Genomic DNA, 12,065 nt, shown 5'->3' on the forward strand with positions numbered 1-12,065 from the left:
GGTTGTTTCTTGAGTTATTAAACCAGAACCAGGAAAGGCCCTAACCTTCCCAAGGAGTCAAAGACAGAGGAAAGAGACTGACACAGGTGTTAGTGGTGTCCCCCAAGCAGATGTCCCAAGGGATTACTGAGGCCAGGCCCTGTGCCTCCGAAGGCTCCCCTCATGATGACAGGCCTGAAGCTTTTTTGCGACTGGTTCTCTGGCTTCAGTGTTGACTCTGGTCAAGACCAACCACGTCCTCAGATCCTGCAGGCAACAGCCTGTTCTGCTGCTTGCTACAGATGAAACTTTTGGATGAAACTTCCCTTTTTCCCTTTTTTTTTTTTTCCTTACTGCCATTTCAGGTCAGAAGTCACTATGGTTCAGCCGCACTCCCTTCTCTATCTTAAAAAAAGATAAAGCCACCGGGCATGTGTATCTTCTGTCATGAATCAAGGGGGTTGAATGTTGGCTTGGCTATTTTGCCAATATAGTTTTGCACAGAATTTGCTACAGTTTGGGCTCTGACAGCCCTCAGCTGCTCGGGCGCCTGTGTTGGAGACGGGCTCGATTTTGGTTCAGAAACCCAAGCCAGCACCGAGCTGAACTCATGAATGGCAGGTATGTCAGCACCAGCCTGATTTCACGTCTGAGTTGTCTGTACAGGAATCCAAATCCAATCACTGGCTTTTTGGTGGACTCTAGGCAGGCTTTTGGAGTACACCTTCAGCTGGGCTTAGTCAGGAGGCTGCAGGGGCCTGCTCTGGCTTGGGCAATACTCTTTCCACAGCTGGCTGTGAAATGGGACTTTTCTGTGTGGAGAAAGACCACAGCCTGAGGTGATAGGCAGGAGCTGTTTAATCACAGCTCTAGGTCACACTGGTGACAAAACCAATCCTGTTTTGACTAAAAAGAGTAAAAGTTTGCAGAGGTTCATTTTCCCAATTAGGAAAGGAATCAGTGTCACGTATCTCAGGTGACTAACGGCAGAGCTTGAATACCCGAAATAAATGGTCAGTCTGCAAGCAACTCCCGGGCTCAAATGTGCTCAGACAAATCTGATTACACGATGTATTTAAATAGCCTTTGGTAAACAACAAACATAAACGCTGCTGCCTTTTACAGAAAAGTGCCTACATTTCCTTGCTATTTTTCACCATGAGATGTTCACCAGAAGGTATTCTTCCTTCATTTCCAGGTTATTTTCTTTAAGAAAAATATATGCTCTGTGTGGTCCCTTCAAATATACCTCTGACCAGAGATCATTCGAATGATCTTTTAATGCTTCTAAATGATATTATGAAGAAGTAATATGACAGCTAAGGAAGATCACATGGGAAATAAGTTCATTTTTCTCCCAAAGACTGACACATAGCTGAGGCTGGTTTTTCAAGGATTTGCTCTGAACTTGTCTGAACTGTTTTTTCAGACTGAAGAGTAGAACAACAGTAATAGGAATGAAGTGACATTAATAATGTAACATCAGTTCTTTTCTTCTTTCTTCTTCACCTCGATATGTGAAGCCTGATAGTTGCTGAAATATATTCAGTTCTGAAGGACGAAATGGGGAGCTGGAAGAACACCAAGGATGCCAAGTGGCTGAATTAGGAATATTGACAGTGGCTGTGAATTTCTTAAACTGTTTCACACCTCAGAGTTTTCCATTTCAAAGTGAAGAAAAATTATTCACTGCATCACAGGCATTTCAATAGATCATTTCATTGATGAGAAGATATGCAACTAACTCATGCTAAAGCACTCATTAGCCATACAACTATAGCTCCTTAATTATGGGGATGGAACTTGTCAATCGACTGTAGGAGTTAATCATTAAAAACTGCTTGGCATTAATTCCTCCCTCAGGAATTTGGGAGCTCAGGCTTGCAGGGTGAAAACCTGCACTCTTTACCCAGGCAAAACCCTGGGTGAGGACAATATGGACTTTTCCAGATGGGTTGCAGTAGAAGTGAATGGGAGTTTTGCCTGAGTTAAGAAATGAATGCATTTTGTCTTGGTTCAAACCTTTCACTTCTCCTTACCTCTGTACTAAGCCCATCAGTCAGACCTGGCTGCTGCAGTTTTGGAGTGTGGCCATCCAAACTGAACAGAATGGCTGCTCACTGCCCGACTGCTTGAGTATTAAATACGTGTGAATTCAGTACCATTTCAAGGTTTTGTTTCTGAAATGGCTAAGCATTGTGCCAGTCAGTATTGAGGAGTTTTCCCTTTGCCACATGCTCCACACACTTTCTTTCGCATCTGAGGCTCTGTTCTCCTAACAGTCCTGGCCAACAGTTCTGTCAAAATGTGAGCTGATTTTGTGGCACAGGCAAATATTTATAAAGAACAGGACTGGGAACTGAGATAATTTGTTCCATTTACCTAAACTAGTTTTTGAATCTTAAATTGCCGAGAATAAAAGAAGCTCATGCAATTAAAGAAAAACAAAAACCAGGGTAGAAGAAGTAAATTAGAACAGCAACAATTATCCTACAATAGTAAGAAAAAGACCATAAAAAACCTGTAAGCTTGGATTTGATTTTATTTTTTCATTAGCATTACTCACCGGTGCTTTTTTCACTGCTGGCGTTATTTGCATTTGTATTCTGTACTGAAATCAGATTTTGTGTAGTTTTTTTTTTTTTCTTGATTCCATCTGAGCAGAACAGAATATTCGAGTAACAAAGTTTGGGATAACCGATATCCCAATGTACAGACACCGTCCTTATATGAAGGAGGTAACAGTTTTCTTTAAAAAGGGATGGAAGGCCAAAGACAAGATGAGAATCAAAGTCTTACTGTACCTGAGAAGTCAGCATTGCAAGGTGATGACTGAACTGGCTCTGGCCCAAAAGAGCCCAGCACGTGCAGGTCTGTCACCATTCGAGGAGCTCTGACATCAGTTGGGTTGGTTCTCTGCTGAGAGCCAAGCAGACCTGGAGCACATTTTGTGGTGGAGCAGAGCAAGGCAGGGAACTGGACCTGTTGGCTGAGTCACTGCATTACCTCTACTTTTGGCATTTTAGGACTTTATTTTCATGTTTCCTTTCACACAAAATTAGCACCATGACTGTCCTGAGCAGCCTGTTGGGCTGGAGCTGCAGCATCCCATCCAGATGGGGCTGAGCCCTGTTCTCCTCCTCTGCCATTGCACATACTTGGTATTTTGCATGTTGGACTTGCTCAGGAGGTCAGGGCAACTTAACCTGAGTTTCTGCAGGCACAGATTCTCAGTTTTAGATGATAAAGTGATTGCCTAATTTGACATGTCTTTGGCTCAGAGCTGTAAGGGTTGCATTAATGCACAAGTGAACATTCACCTTCAGCCTTATGCTTCCTTCGTTTGGCCTGGTAATGTCCTCCGGAGCCCCCTCCATCTCCTTCAGGGATGCTGGCTGGTTGTTTCTCCACACCAGGGACTTGTTACAGCTCCAGCAACCAGATATGGGGTTCCCAAAGGTGAAGCAAGCCAAGACAGAAACCCAAAGAAGAAGGAGCTGAGGCAGGGCTGGAGCTGGGGCAGAGCATGGGATCTAGAGGGTGGTTGGAGCAGCAGAACTGAGCTGACCCACCAAGTCTGGAGGAGAGGACAGTAATGAAAGCAGAGTTAGAGACAACAGCAGCTCTGGCTCAAAGAGAGGGACAAATCCTGAACAGGCACTTTGCTGCAGTCAGGATTGTGCTTAGCAAGCTTGTGGGTATCCTGACCTGGCCTGAACACAGTCTCCTCGGTGGCCTTGGTGACGACACAACTGCCACCAGCCGAAAGGGTGGTGGAAGGCGTTGGTGTGGCTGCTCCCAAATTCAACCACCGTGATGAAACTACCAGAATTAATGGTAGGTTGGTTTCTTTCTTATTTATTTGTTTGGTTGGTTTGGTTTCATAACTTCAGCGGGTCTGGAGTCAGATTATTATTTTCTAGCTCCTTCATGAAAGCATGACGTGAGGACACAGAGTAGTATTGCTGCTGGATAAAGCTAGTGTGGCTGCTCATTCCTTTCTCACTCATCCAGGACAGGGCCATCATTATCTAGTTTAAAGCAAACACAGCAGACACTGGTATTATCACATCAGTGAATGGTTCGGTTATTATTGTTTGTATTGCAGGAGTGCCTGGAGGCCCAAACGGTGTCGAAACACCTATTTGCTATGCACAGGACAAACTTTTGGGAGACTGTCCCCACCTGGAACAGCTGCTTCTGCACACACAAAGTGTCAGTAAGAAGAAAGGGACTGATCACACTGCCCTGGACAAGAGAAAATGCAGTTTACCAAAAGTTGCAACTAGGAAAGTACTTGATGGATCTGTAAGGACGGACTCATTGCTCAAGCAAGGTGGAGACACAGCAGATCTGATCAGCTGATGTTTGGCTTTTGCACTTAGAAAGAAATAATAGTGCTTGCCTTGAACAACATGTGCTAAACATGGTGATATGTGTCAATTCTACTCACTAGAAGGCAGCCTGATCATGGGAGGCTTAAGGATTTTTGTGCATGTCTTTGCTAATGATCCCCTTAATTACTTGCTATAAATCATCTGGAATGAAAACATCACCATACTCATTTAAAGAAGAAAGGTTTTGTAATGCTTTCTCTCTGTGCGATATGTATGGATTTAGGGCTCTGTGGATTAAATTTGGCAGTTTCAGGCAAGCAGGGTTACTAATCCACACTTTGTCTACAAAAAATAGAAGGAAGAAGTAAGGCAGACTCATGCCCTGGGGATGGCTGAGGCATTCCACACATGCCTGTCTTCTGTAACTCCTGTCGCGGAAGAAAACATTGACATCAGTGTTGTAATAGTCACAGGCAAACCAAAAGGACACACTTGCAGCAAAGCTTAGGTAGCTTCATTAAGCAATTCTCTGTTTTCCCCTCACGGTTATTTTTTTGACATTTCTGTTCTTCCAGTTTCCTGATGTTTTAAACTATGTATTTGTCACATTTAATTCTATTTTCCTGTAATAGCTTCATCCGCAGAGACTTCTCTTGGAGAACAGCCCAGAGATTTTTCTGTTTCTTCTTACACTTTTATTTTCCATGCATCTGCTATTACATCATTTATATGGGTTATATCCACATAATTTTAGTTTTTATGTCAGACTTATAATGCCACAGTCGGGCTGTCAAAGTGGCTAAGTCCTGAGGATTTTATTTAGGCAGAATTTGCACTGAATTGTCTGTGATTGCTTCAATAAGTTGAATGTTGTAATATTTCTGGTAGGTATGACAAAATAATATAGTTATAAGAATAGGACATTAGTAAAAAGACCAGTAAAGTGAATTACATTGTGCAGCGTTCACAAGGTCAATGATGAACTGGGAGACAGCAAGGAATCTTGACTTCGTCTTCAGTTTAAAATCCTTGACCACAATTTTTTGTTTCATACTTAAACAATTTATTTTTAAATTTTGTTTAATACTAAATGGAATATATACTGTAATTACTGAATTTAATAAATGCTGTAATTCTTTTCCTATATCTCTTTGATAGATCCTGGAATCTTGTATCGCATATTTAACTGGTTTAAGCTTCCTGTTCATAGTTTCTTTTTAAAGATTACTGGAGGCCACCCACCTGTACTTCTGTCTTTCTGTCCGCCCCCTGCACCCCATTCATTACCTGCGGTTTGTGTAGCCCTAAATACCACCTGGAACTCTGTCCTTGAGATTTGGTACATTTGTGTAGCAAAGCACAAAAGAGGCAGGATGATCACCCTAGACCCACAGAACCCTGCAACCGTATTTGCTGTTGCATACTTGCAGATCCTGCCATTGAGTAGGAGCTGCTCAAGGGCGAGACCCTGCAGTGCCTGAAGGTAACAATTCCCCCACCAAGGCTGGGAGCCCTTTTTCTTAAATAGTGAATTGTTTCTTAAAACTGTTATTTTTTTTCTCTGCCCTCCCCAGTCTTTCTCCTCCTCCTCCTTCCCCTTTCTGAATCTCTTTCTCAGTGGGAATTATTTGTTTTGCTTAATTCAGCAGGTTGAGAGCAGATTAAGGTTACTTATACCCCTACACCCCAGAAGTAATTAATTGGAATAAAGGCAATTACAGATTCCATGTTTTTCTTGCTCAGTTTCTTCCTATCCCCCCAATTTCATGTGTGATTAATTTAACAAATATTTCAATTTCTTTCTCAGCTCCGCCCCACCCTCAACTTAACTGGAGCTATTAGTAGCAAAGTGTGGAGCCAGAGGATGAGTTACATCGGCATTGCTGCCAGACTACTTACACTACAGAATCACAGAATCACAGGCTGATTGAGGCTGGCGGGGCCCTCTGGGGTCCACCTGGTCCCACCCCTGCTCAAGCAGGGACACCCAGAGCAGGGTGCTCAGGACCCTGGTGGGTTTTGAAGACCTCCAAGGAGGCAGACTCAACAGCCTTGTGTTGTGGGCAGCCCATGCTCCATCACCTGCACAGCACAGAAGCGATTCTCTACCTTTTTTCCAAAGTCACAATTTCTAAGATAAGTAACATGTCTACCACTGAACTTCTCCCTGTGTCTCATTCCTGCAGCCTGAGTTAGTTATTGAGCATGGTCCTAGCAGGTGCCTGAAAAGACGGGTTGTTTGTAGAAGGTAATGAGAGCAGTTGCAAATTACAGGGGATTAGAAAAGGCTTATGAACTCTGCTGGGCAAGTGTGTCACACAAATAGTGTTTGGTGGATGAAGAAATGAACTTAACTACTCTGCATTAATTGGTTTCTTTTTCATTTCCCTACAAAACTAAGTGCTAGCGACAACATTAAAAGAGCCTGGCTGCATCACAGGTCTCAAGGACTAGCAAGTCTGAGGGACTTTAAGATTTAGGGTCAAGTGCAGCCCACGTCTGCACACCAGGTGATCCCACAGGTCCTCAAAATATCAACGATGTGAAACAGTTGGATTTCATCATAACATATCTCAGCATTGCTTGTTTCCAGAGGATAGGTGCTGTCAAATAGCTTCTGGGAGGTACTCCCTCCTGAAGAGAGATGGGATGAGGAGGGCTCCAAATTAGATTTGTCCACCAGTATCAATGTCCCATTAAACCCATATTCCACAGTAAACAAACAAAAAAAAAACCAACAAACTGGGAGCTACTGGTGTGGTGCAGTTCTAGTGGCTCCTTGGACAAAGAAGAGGAGCAGAAAAAGACAAAAGGGAATAACACAAGAAGACAGAAGTGGGCTTGCTGGTACACCTTTTCCAGTCTTCTTTGGAGAGGAATTACAACGTGATAGACAAGGTTCAAAAGGAAAAGAAGACTGTTGCCTGCAGCGTCATTGCTCTTGGGACATAAGCGCGTGATCCCCTGCAGCTACATGCCACTTCCCTGCTGGGCAGGGGACGAGTTGCAGAACAGGGCTAAGTGCTGCAGAGAGCTTGTCTGTCTGGCACTGCAATTAGTTGTGTAATTTGTGGCTCTTTGCAAAGGCACACTCTATGCACTGCTCTCTGCGCGTTCATTTGCTAATGGGGATCATCGGGCAGGGTTATTTCCCATTACGTGTCATCTTGGCTATCTCTCTGACTCATATTTCTTCCGCTCTGTCTGCAGCCACTCTGTAACACCACAACACCAAGGACAGTCGTTTGCTTTGGTACAGCAGGAGCCCACTCCAGCCAGCAGCTCTTCAGTTATCAGTCTGAAGAGCTTCAAATGGATCGTAATCAGGCCTTCAGAGTCCAGGGGCCTCATTTCCCAGCCAGTTAGGCTGTTCTGACACTCATTCGGATGGTCATTCTCAGAGGGACAGATCTGATCATTTGAGTTACTTCCATTTAACGCCAGTATGTAAAATCCTCCATCAGTAGGTGAATGAGTTAAAGAAGCACATGATTAAATCCATGCCATTCCTCTCCACATATGAAAGTGAGGCTTTAACTTAAAATGATGACCCTTTAAAATACATTGCTGGCTTGGCCTCTAAGATTTTTGGTTGTGATATTTTGTTTTCTTTCCAGTGTAAAGCAAAATAGGGTCCAGGCTACATTAGGCTGGGATAGACTTCAGACCCTATCAGGTTCTTGAGTTCAGGTGCTGCTCCATGTTTACATACAGAAAATCTCATTCTGTGCTTCTTAAAGGTTTGTACTTATGATTCCCACTACATTTATTGGTGATAAAATATAATAAAATAGCCTATACGCTTTTATTTAGTTGCTTCCATTTAGCTAGGCTAAATTTCCCCGTGGCATGTTGCTTTATTTGGCCATGATATTTCCTGAGAGGCCCATCCCTTCTGCTTTCCCAGCAGTTATACTTTCTTAATTCTAACAGGAGAGGAAAGAGTTGAAATCTCCTCCATGTAAAGCAGGCCATAAAGAGAAATAATTTGACTATTCGCTTCGGTTTTCCTGGAAAAGAACAGGAAAGAGTAACAAGTTCTCCTTTAGCTGCAGGTGGTTTGTTGCCTTTCTTGCTCTTAGAGCACAACGTGCATAAGGGCACGGATCCTAGAGCACCATATAACCAGGAGGAGAACATGATGCCAGTGGGTGCTTATGTTTTGGCACCCAGTTAATAGCCAGGGAAACCGAGGCAGAGCTAGGGCAGAAAGAAATCTGGCACCCAAATTTCCTGACTCCTTCATTCTCTATCACTAGCTTATGTTACTGTTTTCAGTGTGAAAAAGGAATTTATTTTCCATTTGAGGTACTTCATGCAGCAGAGGATAAACATATTAAGGAGGAAAAATTAAAGGACATTTAAGGATGCAGACTGATTTTAAGTAGTACTCACAAAAAAAAAAGTCTTTTTTCTTATTTTTGAATTTTTCATATCTTTGGGCACGTTACTATAATGTCTGCAAAACCAAGTTTTTAAATTAGTGGGCACAGGCTCCTTGAAAGTCTTCTACTCCTAAATTTTAGGAAGAAAAGCGTCCTGCAATATCCCTGCTGAGTGTAATGTTTGCCTGCTGCATAGCTGAGAAGAGATTGGTGCTGACAGCGCAGAAGTGGCAGCACACGGGTACCTGCTCCAGATGCTCTTCCTTCGTCATTCAGCCCCCCCAAGCCGCATGCACAGTGTCATTTTCATTTGAGTGGCCCTAAAACAGAGAACAACTGACATAACCAGCTGGATAACTGCAGCAAAGACGTTGGTGCGAAGTTAAATTTGCAAAGATGAAGTTTTGGTCTCAGACTCGTGTCTTTCAAACAGGCTGAGCTGTGATTCCCCCTGTGGAAGCGAGCTGTGGAGCGGCTCCTTGGGCTGGGCGGATTTATGGCCAGGAGCCTCCTGAAGGTGCTCAGGGAGGGCAGGCTCTGAGTGCTTGGACACACTGGGCTAATTTTTGCTCGCTGTAAATCAATGGGCTGGCATTGGTGCAGCTATAGGGAAGGATCTTTGAATCCTAACTTTATTTCCTTTGCTGACAGCACCCGGCACTCCGATTTTTCTGGCTGGATTTTTCTGGCTGCCTCAGTGAATGCCTATGCTATAGCCGAACAAGTGGGTTTACAGTGAACGGGTGCTGCTTTCCTGCCTCTGAGATCACCGAGCTTCGAGCGGCCAATTGCCCCAAGCGCTATAGTTTTCATCCGGATCGCTTGTCCCTGCAAGAGGTTTAATTTATTGGAATTAATTTCATCCAGCTGCTGGAATACATCAAAGTGCAGCGAGAGGGAATTGAGCAACCTTGGCCCCCACGGTGCCGTCAGGAGGGGGCTGCCATCTGTCTCCCTGATGAGCTGCATTAAGTTTTTTTCATCCAAGAAATCTGCAGAGTTTTTTTCAGTCTCAGGCACTGTTACTCGAAGATGCTCTCTTTAGGCAGCTGGTGGCCACCGACAGTGGGCCCTGGGGTGATCACTGCTGGTAAAAACACAGTGAAGTGGCAGCTCTGATTTAAAGCTCACCTCCACAGTAATGTGGAAAGAAAGCTGCTGGAGCTGATGGCGGATAGCAGGTGGCAAGCTGGGATCATGTGGATGCTTTAAAGGCTTCACGCACACTCTGCTGGGGTCAGGTCTCTGCTGAACCTTATACAGTCATTTTCTCCAGGGCAAGGTGGGATATAACATTACCAGATGGGAAAAAGACAGTCCCCACCCATTCTGCAGGAATGAAGGCCACTCTGTGAGACACAAGCCACCAGAGAATCTCCTTTCCAGTGGTACCTTCACCCCTTTGTCTCAGCATTTGAGTATTTGTTGACAATTTTGTCTCAAACTGTCAGCTTTGAGGGTGGGAATCAGGTACAGCACTTCACTGTAGGAGCACAGGTGACTGCTTGGCTGCACCACAATGAAAGAGAAATGTATTTCTACTTTTACAGCTGCTTGCAGTGATAGGACTTTAACTGGTGCAATGTAATGGATGGACATAAAGCCTATAGGCTTTACATATTTTGGGGGAAGGGGGAAAGAATTGTCACTCATGTATTTGTGTAGAGCTCAGCACACTGAGCCCTGAAATATTGGGGACATCTAGATGCCACTGCAATGCAAGTAATAACTAACAGAAACGTGACGTCCTTCTAAGAGTAATAATAATGAGATAGAAGGAAAAATGACTACTTCAATGATATGATAATATCACTTCATGAATTCCAAGTGTTATAACCCAATGGACAGGTAGTCAGTTGTAAAACAGAGTCATCAGGAATCAAAGTGCTTGTTCTAGGATATTTTACAGCAGGGTCCAATTGCCTAACGTGTGCTGTGCTCCAGCCAGCTGGAGGAAGAGGTCCAGCACATCCTCGGGCAGCGACAGTGCTTCTCCCCTTTCCTTTCTGAGATGCAAGTCCCTTTCTGTGTGTTTTAGGTCTGGTATGGTTTAGATCAAGATAAAAAAGTTAGGAGCATTATGTATTTGGTTTTCCCTTCAAGCTGCCATCAAGAGCATAGCAAAGGGAAGGACCCTGTGTGCTTCTGGGTCTGGTCCACTCCAGCTGCCAGCTTTCATTTTAGGTAGTCCGTTGCTTAGTGAATCAAACCCTTTCTTGGGATTTTTCTCTCTGTCATCCCTTTTTGGGATTGTTTTGGATACCCGCTTCCTTAATGAGAAGAATACTCTGTCCAATTTCCAGCTTAAATTTATTCATGGTCAGACAGTTCATAACCATTTGCTCTTCTGCCAACATATTCTTCTAATTTAATAGCTCTTTCCCTCCACTGGTGATTAACCTCCTGATGTATTTATATAGAGCAATCATATAATCTCTCTATCTCCATTTGGCCAAGCTTTTCTAGGTCCCCTGGTACTGCAGTCACCAAATGTGTGAAGCAGATCCAGGTTCCGTGGAGGAAGATGCTGCCCAGCTGTGACATGGGAGGGAGGACACAGCTCACATACCCATCTACTGAGTCTCCACTCAAAACTTTGCACATCTACGGGGTTCTGGGTTGAAGAAAATTCATGTTTAAAATTTAAAATTCATGTTTATCCGATGCCAATGACTAGAAAGCAACTTCCACCCACTCAGGAACCAGGGCTTTTGCAAAGCTCTCCCAAAGAGAGTAGATATCCTCCTAGATGTTTCCTTCATGGAAATTTCATTTCCTTTGTATCTGCAAGTTTGTGTTTGTCACTGCAGAGCCTGTCTGAGGGAAGATATTCTTTGAGGCATCCTGCCTTCCTGAGTCCGCGCTCACCATGCCAAGACTTATTAAATGGGTATTTCTTGGATGATGGCTTTTCCTGGATTGTGTGGTTGGCTGGTGCGCACAGATAAGGTAATCACCGCTGCCATTGCAAGGGAAAACAAAACTGCTGTAAAGCAGGAAGACTGGAAATCTACTTTCTATTCTTGCTCATTTCTGTTAGTACAGCAGCTGATTCACTTTCTGCTGACTGCCTTTGGGAGACAGCTCGGTGCTAGAGCCTCTTGCTCCAAATCTCTCAGAGGTATGGACTGCCCATCTGATCTGGCCCAAATGCTGGCACCAAACTAAAATCTGGCCAAAAAATGAGCAAAGATAATACCCAGCTGAGCAGGTTTTGCACAAGTAAATCCATCCACCTTTCCTTTTTCATTATCCCTTCCCTACATGTAATCCATTATTTTTCAGCAATGAAGCTGGTTGTTTGCTAGCTGAGGACAGGGGTTTGCAGAGGAAAGTCAGCTAAGCATGACAAGGTGTTGCTACC

Source organism: Anser brachyrhynchus (genome assembly GCF_964034855.1).
Source record: "Anser brachyrhynchus genome assembly, chromosome: 2".
Taxonomy (NCBI): Eukaryota; Metazoa; Chordata; class Aves; order Anseriformes; family Anatidae; genus Anser; species Anser brachyrhynchus.